Source organism: Ischnura elegans, chromosome 1 (genome assembly GCF_921293095.1).
Source record: "Ischnura elegans chromosome 1, ioIscEleg1.1, whole genome shotgun sequence".
Lineage (NCBI taxonomy): Eukaryota > Metazoa > Arthropoda > Insecta > Odonata > Coenagrionidae > Ischnura > Ischnura elegans.
This window is the reverse complement of record NC_060246.1, coordinates 146,088,534-146,098,296: the sequence shown is the minus strand read 5'-3', so window position 1 is coordinate 146,098,296 and position 9,763 is coordinate 146,088,534.

Genomic DNA, 9,763 nt, shown 5'->3' with positions numbered 1-9,763 from the left:
ACAATCGGTGAAATTCGATATATTTCGTGCGACCCCCGTTGGCGTCATATCTGAAAATTTTCCCGCCCGTACATTTTGTTTGTGGCAGCGTGCAGTCCGTGCAGTCACCGACGAAGTCGAAAGTGAAGAACTGCGCTAGATACTCTGAATGCTATCTGAAGATATTTAAGATAATTGCTGTCACCTTGATAAAGCTTCTGCATCCTCATCATAGCAATTAATGGTGGTGGTAAACGCTTATAAAGATTTTCTTGTGCATCTTCGAGTGGATGAAAATGATTAGGAAATACGGCCAAGTACTCCTATATGTTAGTACTCTTTTTTCACCTAACTTTCCAATGTTGATTGTGCATGACAATAGAAGTGAAATAATTAAACTATACTGATCTAGTGAAAGGCATGAAGAGGTGAAACTCTAGGGTGATGTGATTGTTCAAACGCATTCCTTGTAGAATAATGATTAAGTCACGGTCCTTATATACAGGCAGGGGCGGATCCAGGATTTCTTTCTGGGGGGGGCACAAGCAAGGCCGTATCCAGGATTTGGTTTTGGGAGGGGCACAAGGATACCTCGTCCCCTATGAAAAAATTGTATAAAACTGTTTCAAATTTTTATACATTGCCATGGCAATGTATAAGAATGTATAAAAATTTGAAACAGTTTTATACAATTTTTTCATAGGGGGTAATACAAAACGAATGCAATGATAATGGGACCGTATTAAAAATCTTGCATATTTTTGAGGGTCTGGGGGGGGCACGTGCCCCCCCCCCCTGGATCCGCCTATGTATACAGGACCATGGTCGTGATAGTTAAAAGCACAAGAGTAATCACAGCTTTCATATCTTTCACTTGGGGTGACTTGGAGCACGCTATTATAAGTAACCTGAATTACTTGTGTGAAAATAAAATGAAAGCTTTCCTGTTGAGTCATGTGAAAAGTAGTCTTTTCGTGGCTGAAAATGGCCTAAGTTTATTAAATGCCAGCCACGGCAGTTTTATCATCACGAATAATTTTTAAGTGGAAAATCTGACGCTGTGTATGCAGTGCATTTATTTAATCGCCCTATTGGAAAAAATCAGCCGATTCATTTGAAAATGCCAAATTTCAATCGAATTTCCTTTTATACAATTGAATATCCAAAAATTCAATTGAAAATACGAATGTTCAATTGAATATTAGGAAATTGAATTCGAAGAAAAGATACAATTGAATTATCAAATTTTCAATGGAATTCCCAAATATCCTATTGAAATCTCAAATCGTTTATAAGCGACCGCGGTCGCTTATAAACGCATGAATGTACGTTTACAGTTATCTACATGTTCATCTTATCCTAAGTTCTTTCGCGTTTCCCTATTGACGACATGAACACATTGTATGCAAAGATTGAGTGTACTGCAGTGTTAGTGACAGCTAACCTAGTTGTTAATAAGTATGGTCATTCATTAGAAATTAAGAAATTTTGTTTCGCCCACTGCCTTCCTGTAATTCTGTTGTGATCTGTAATGATGGGGCTATACAACTAAGGATGAAGGGTACTGCGAGAGGCTGAGAATATTTCTAATGAATTTAAGGCAAAACTTTATGAAAGGTGAACTGTCCCTTTTATGCATCAAAAAAAGGAGGGCAAAATGACATGAAACCTACATTTCTAAGCTAAGCTTTGAGTTGAAGTGTTTTAAAGATTTGCAAGTCAGGATGCCTCATGCACAAATTCTCATCTGCCACCTTTTAGTAATATCTGACTCATGTGATTATTGGGAACCTACTCTTTAAACATAGACCCAGAAGGGGCACGGAAATAGTAAATAAATAGTGGTTGGTTGAAAAATAAGTTGATTGTGAGCAGTAGTGGATACAGAAATCACTCGAGGGGGGGGGTTGCAAAAGATGTTTTGAACTACCTATAATTTTATCGTAATGAAAAATAACCAAACCCAGAAGCAACATTTTATTCAAACTGATTATGCACTTCTACAAGACAATGCCATCTTATGATATAAAAACGTTACAATTGTGGTTCTGCAATGAACCCGCATAGCACAAAATATCTTCTAGATGTCTACAAAATATCTAGAACGTCTTCAGCTAATGTCTATAAAATATCTTGTAATATCTTCTAGATATTTTGTAGATATCTGAATGTCCGCTTTTCTGACATCTACAAGATATCTTTGAGAAGATATTTTCTAGACATTCATATTCAAATTGGATCCATTGGGAAAATTCAGGACAAATGACTAAAATATAATATTTTTCGGTATAACAAGAGTTTATTTTCAACTGAAAGCCTACTGGTGGGGCAGGAGGTGATAGTAGGGTCTTGGGATTCTTCCTGAATATTAGAACCTCTCTAGCATTCACTTCTTTCTAATGGGGGCTTCCTCCTCTGATTCCAAATTTGAAGTTACCAAAGCAGCTTACAATTTCCTTCTAGATTTCTCTAAGGAGTCTGCAGCATTATAAATGAATGTTGATTCAGTGTCTTGCAATATAGGTCTTGAAGAATTTTTAATGCAAGTTTTTGCCAACGTATTTAAACACCTTCATCAGGGCTATGAATGAGTGCTTAAGTGTGATACGTAAAAGGTTATGGTAATATTTATTACGATAGTAAAAAAATTAGTTGTAAATTAATTATAAGAAGCAGAGACTAGAATTTTGACATACCTTTTATTCCATTGAATTGACTTTGTTTATTGAAGGTAAATATAAGGTGAGACAGTTCATAGTTACCTATCAATTTTGATTTCATTGGACATATACAAAAAGGGTCTCCGCCCAAAAAGACATTTACTAGACATCTATAAGGTTTTTATAATATCCATGACATTGAAGGCATTTTCTAGACTTCTTGTAGATATTTAAAATATTCAAGACATTGAAGATATTTTCTAGACATTTAGCAGATATTTAAGATATCCGAGACATTGAAGATATTTTCTAGATTTCTGGAAAATATTTTGTGCTATGTGGGAAGGCAGCCCCTCAAGGGGGTGCCTGTGCCCCCTGCACGCCCCATATGTATCCGCCACTGATTGTGAGTTGACGTAAGGTTAATGTGCATATATCATTGTAATTTTATGCTTATTATTCAACATACCTCATTAAGTATGTGTATTAATGTTGAGGGTTCAATTGACTAGAATGTCCACTGGGTCTTAATTCAAATCGGTATATTTTCAGCTTTTCTATAACTATTTTAACTTTCAATCTGTATATTATTACTGTCCTCAAAATGAATTGGTAGTGCTCATCCCCCATTTTACAGTGCATAGATGGTTCAAGTAGGTTAGAATCAGTCCCAAATCTGCCTCTTATGCTTTTTAAAGAACTTTAATAGAAAAATTACTTCCCTCGAGTGATGTTTTTTTTCATATCCACCCATCCACTTGTATATAGCTCTACACCCTTGCACATACTTTCTCCTCTTAGAACTTCACTTTTTGTAAACTTAAGCCTTCCCAAGCATGGGCAGGTTGAGGAGGGGAGGGGGCAGGATGCTGCATGTTCTTCATTCCATCTGGGCTGTTAGAACCAAGGAGGGTTAAATATGTATACTGGTGTAAAAATAGTTTATTTATATGATCATTCATTTCAAGATCCAATTGATGAGTACCACTTCTTCCTACTTTCAACAAAGTTCAGGTAGCCGGCATTCCCTGGGTCCCTTTCCACTGAAGCCCCTGTCTCCTTTCCCTGTCCATTAGGCTGCCCAGAATTAGTAACCCTTGGCAGTAAATTCATGTGTGTTGGCAAGGGGCCCTGAGAAATTTTTGGTTTCACTTGAAAACCCAGAGAAATGCGTTGAAAATCAAGTCAAAACATATAGAATGAAAAAAGAAAATTATTTAAAGCATCATATGCTTTGAAAATGTAATATTCCCTGGGAGATTGAATATTCCATTTAGAGAGTTCTGTGATGGCTCGGCTCCACATTCTCGCAAGTCTTTCAAATGAAGGTAACCAAATAAAATGCAGTACTAATCATTCGTTAAGCAGCCAGATTATTTCTATTTGTGAAACAAGATGGGTAGAAAGGCATCTTCAGTGTTACCTATTTTGATAAACATTGAAAAAAAACGTCTCCTGTTTTGGGGGTATTTCTCAAAGGACACATTTTAAGTGAAAACTCTTCCATTGAAGGAAAAACTTTTACGTGCAGTCACTACCAAAGAGTTAATCTTGACTTTAGTGTGTCTTGCTGATGTATTCAGTCAAGCATTGTATCTGAGTAGATTTTTTCTAAGAAATACTATTGATATTAGCAGAACAACGGATCTTTTGAACAATAGTTGTGTTTTCAAAGGAAAGTGGAAAATTCTGAGATAGAATTCATGTCATCATCTGTATGGCCAATTATAAGAAGCTTAATTTCCACGTAGTTATGCAGAAAAAAGTTAAGCTGCATAATTGAGAGAAAGATAAATCAATTAAATGAGGCATTAGTATTAATGGATTTTTCTTAAAATTATGGCTATGTGTGACAAGATACAGCACAAGTTACCATTGGACTTGTATGTCTTGCACTATTAGGCTGGTGCTTATTTTTCAAAAATGATCAGATTTAAAAATTAGTGGTCTCAAACTTCATTATGGAAAAGTTTCAGGTTCGTGTGGTGTCAGATAGCGATGCCTGAGGCACCTAATGGGCCTAAATGCAGTTATTTTGAATGTTGAGTTTTTCGACCTGGACAAAATGTTTTTTAAGGTAAACATGATATTTAAAGCTCTTTAGACTTAATTATCAATTGTTTTATCCTATCTAGATTCCTTCATGCTGAAACGCTGCCTCAAAAAAACACCCTCTGCATGCCCTCCAACTCTCTTCCGCGAGCCGTGCCGCGAGTTTCTTGATTCGCACAACACTTCTCCATCCCGTGGATCTTCCTCCCTTCCCCTTATGTGCTGGAATATTCAAATATACATATATATTACCCCTTGTGAGCTAACGCAATTTTGTTTGGCAAGAAGTGAGTGTTCACCAGTTATCCAACACACTGCACTTAGATGCTTACATGCACATTTGTGTGAGCTTCAACCACAGAGTATATTTTAGCTATCAAGGCTGGAAAATATAATTAGATTCTGTACAGAGAATATTATTCTGGGTTATATAGGCGGTAACATGGGGGCATATACAGTGGGAAGGTAAAAACTGAATATAGAGAAGGGTGGACTCTGGACAGTCACCGGTGTATTACAGTTGGAAAATTCTGGTGAAGGGGAGTGAATTGGGTGAGGAACAAACATCATTATTTGCAGCCATAAAGAAGGATGGGGATGGTATTTTCATTATTTTGCTTATTTCTATTGTCCCGCAGTAGTCGCCGAAGAGCATGTGCTAAGATAACTTTTCCCTCTCTGTGGTTGAGTCACTGGGAAACTCATGGAGAATAATCACTGAAAATTAGCCCGGTGTTACCTAAAAACTCATGAATCCTCAGAATTTCTTTGCAGCATCCATCTAAGGACACTAGGGATCAAGCAAAGCTTATCTCAAGCCATCCAGAAAGCATGCAGATGATGACGATCACCCACCTAAAAATCCCCCACTGGTATTTCCCAACCCTAACACACTGATGACTGTCCATCCTTCCCTGTTTTCTCCTTCTCCTGCACCCTCTGCCCATCTTACCACCACCTATTACCTCTACATTCCTTCCCTTCATCCTCTTTTCCTATATAAACTATGGCATACATGACAAAAAGAGTAGAGTGCAAGCAAAGGGATACTGAGCAATGTAGGTGAAGGCAGATAAGCTGTTACACATAACTGATTCCAAAAATATTGGCCTCTATGTGGAACTACCACCTCAATGTGTCATTCTCTTTGCGTAAAAGTAACACAGCCATCAGAGTGATGGCAGATACATATTTACAAGTTTCCTTACGTACGTGAAGACATCAAATGCCCTGCGAAGTTCCAATCAGTAAGTACTTAGGAAGTAATTTGTAATTTTAGAGAAGTTCTATGAGCTAATATATTTATTTTAATTCTTACATCATGGCTAGACTAAAGCATTTGTCTCAAGATGAGACACAAAAACTGCTGAACATCGGAGAAATGAGTGTCAATGGTTTGGATTACCAGCCTATAGAAGAGGAGAGCTCCAACGAAGACGACATTGACATGAACAGCATTGCCTGGTTTAGGTCAAAGAGTTGTACACCACCTAACTGAGCCATACCAAAAGATGAACAGAAATGTAACATGTGACAATTACTTCACTGTCATGGAGATTGATTAGAGCCTTGTGGATAATGTCCTCATTCTTGTTGGAACTTAAAGTAAAAATAAATGATTTATTCTAGGAAATATTCAAGCCAATTAAAATCATGAAGTAGTTTATTTATTCTTTGGTTTCACGGAAAATGGTATGTTAGTATCATATTCACCCAAGATGAAAAGTTGGTCAGTAGTTCTTATGTCAACCATACTAATAAAATTGTGGAAGACATCAATGGTAAATTTGAAATTATCAGTCATGACAACTGCACGAAAGGTGGAGTCAATTTCCTTGACCAATTGGTGCATGTGTGCAAGAGTATAAGGCACACAAGTAGTAGACCTTTTGCTATCTTCATGAATGGCTCGGATATGAGTGGAGTTGCAGCATATGTGGTGTGGATGAATTCTCATCCAAATTGAAATGCTGATAAACATTATTCAAGGAGACAAATTATTCAATGTGTATCCGAGTCTGGTTCAGGTCCACATTGAAAGACAATCCAACTTGGGTTTGTCTTGGAACATATTATGGCTAAGGACATTTTTGATGACAGAATTTCTGAGACAACACATTCATCAAATTATAATGTAACGAAAAAGAGATGTTATACATGCCCTTATTCAAAACATCATAAACAAAAAACAATTGTGAGCAATCGGTGTGCAATGAACATCATCATCATTCAACAATCCTAAGATTGGTTTGATGCAGTTCTCCATTTCTCTCTCCTATCTGCTAACCTTTTTACTGCGACGTATTTCTTCTTTTTCACATCCTTTATAGCCTGTCCAATGTAACTCATTCAGTATCTTCCCTTCCACTTGTCCTTCAACGATTGTCTTCATCAGGCCATCATGCCTCAAATTATGGCCAACTAAGTGGTCTTGTCTTCTGCTTAAGGTTTTTAGGAGGCTTCTCTTTTCTCCCACTCTTTTCAGCATTTCCTCGTTACTTACACAGTCAATCCGTATTATCTTCATTATTCTTTGAATGCACCACATTTCGAATGCTTCCACTCTTGACTTATCCATCAATGTAGAAGCCTCGCTTCCATTGAGAAACGTACTCCATATGTGGCATCTGATGAATTGTTTCCTTACTTCTACGCTTGTATTCTCCTCTGCAAGAAGATTCTTCTTTTTGTAGCCCTCTTTGCCTGCACTATTCTACTGACCATTTCTTTATTGCTTCGTCCATCGTTGGTAATTTGGCTTCCCAGGTAAGAAAACTTTCACCTCTACAAGCTTATGCTTTCCTAGGTTAATGTTTGTCTTAGCCTCCTCTCTTTTGCTGCGTACTAATATCTCAGTCTTCTTTTTGTTGATTTTTAACCGATATCTGGCCATTGTCCTTTCTGTATTTGTCAAAGTATTCTTCAAATCCTTCTCTGTCTCGTATATAAGTGCTATGTCGTCAGCAAATCACAGCATACTAATTTTTTTCTCCTTGGATATTGACATTGGAAGCTTTCTCCTTGATTTCATTCATGGCTTTCCAAACCTAAACATTAAAAATTATGGGGGAGAGTGTGCACCCTTGTCTCACCCCTTTTCCTATTCTTGCTGCTGCACCATTGGGCCCACATTTGATCACAGTTACTTGGTTTTCATACAAACTATGAACAATTCTGCGATCATTGTAGAGCACTCTGATTTAGTTCAGAATTCAAAGCATTGAATCCCAGTCCATGTTATCAAATGCCTTCTCTAAATTGACAATTGCTATGAAATTTCTTTTTTTTCTCCATTCTCTTCTCCGTGAGCAGCCCAAGAGTCAAAATTTCTTCTCTTTGCCCTTGTTTTTCCAAAATACAAATTGGTCCTCATCCAGGAATTCTTCTGCTCTTCGTTATATTCCCCTGTAAAAGATTCTTGTCAGAATCTTCAATGCATGTGCCGTCAGGCTTATGGTCCCAAATTCTTCGCACTTCTCTGCTGTCTTCTTTTTTGGGTATGACAATGATGATGTTCTTCTCAAAGTCACCTGGTAAATCTCCTGTTGAGTACATATCACAGATTGTTTTATACATTTTAGTTAAGACCTTTTCTCCTGCATTTTTGATTAGCTCTGCTGGAATGTAATCTATTCCTGGGGCCAATTCTTTTGCAGGTCTCTTATTACAGCGGCAAATTCTGAAATTAAGATGCTCGCTCCCATGTCATCCTTTTCTACTTTGCTTTCCTCTTTGATAATTTTTGAGCTAAGTTTGCTTCCAATGTATAATTCTTCCAGGTATTCCTTCCTTCTCTCGGCTTTGTCTTCGTTTTCAAGTAGAATATTTCCATTCTTATCCCCATGGTATTACATCTTGTGCTTTGTTCCATGAAATGGTTCCCTACTATTCTATAGGCTGCTTCCACTATCCCTTGTACGAGGTTATATTGCACATCCTCGCGTATGTTCCTCATCCATGCTTCTTCAGCATTCCTAGCTTTGCCGCAAATCTCGTTCTTTATTCTCTTATAGCAAGCCTAACCTTCCTCAGTATTCACATTCTTATTCTTTTTCAGTTCTTCAATGAGGCCTAGGATTTCATCTGTGATCCATAGCTTTTCCTTAATGCATTTTCTTCTCCCTAAGACTTCTCTAGCGACCTCCTGAAGCCTACTTTTGATATTTGTCCAGCTATACTCCACTGATTTCTCAGTCTGATCTAATCCTATCTTGCTCTCCACTACTTCTTGAAAGGCCTGTTGATTTTTTGGCTCCTTGAGTTTCTTTAACTTCCATGCATTCTTCGCTGATTTCTTGAACTTCATAAGGCATTTCATCATCACTAGATGATGATTACTGTGGGTATCTGCCCCCGGGTAGCCTTTACGGTGCTTTATCTGGTTCCTAAACCTCTGCTTCCCTTGAATATTGTCTAGTCGAAATCTTCTTTTGTCTCCTGACATTTTCCATGTATATCTTCTTCGCATGCGATTCTTAACACGTTACGTACCGGGGTATTTAAATTCCTAGGATTTCTGGGTGGAGGTGTTGAGATTGGAAATATGTGCCTATTAGGGCATAATGCCTTTGGTTTATGCATGGTTAAAAAGCTAATGTTTAGAATATTACTTTACCCAATCAAACGTTATGATACATCAATTCATTATGAATAACGAACAACAACTGAAAACGTAGTAACAAATACGTATTGTACGCTTTAAAATTGTTTAGGTTGACGCGCCTAAATGAGGAGAATCTTTGTCATCCGTGCGGAAGGTTCGGGAAAAAATGACGAGAATTCTCACTATCCGTACGCAACATGTTAAATATGTAGCGCATTGGCAACCACTAATTTGTGTCCTGTGCAGAATTCCAGGAGCCTTTCTCCTGTTTCATTTCAATTTCCTAGTACATATTTTCCGGTTATTCTTCCATCCTGGTCTTTGCCAATGACACTGTTCCAATCACCTAAAACAATAAGGTTTTCTTCATCTCTTACCTGTATGATTACTTCCCTGATATCATAGTAGGCATCTTCAACTTCTTCATCCTTGTAGTCTGTCGTAGGCATGTAAAACCTGCACCACTACG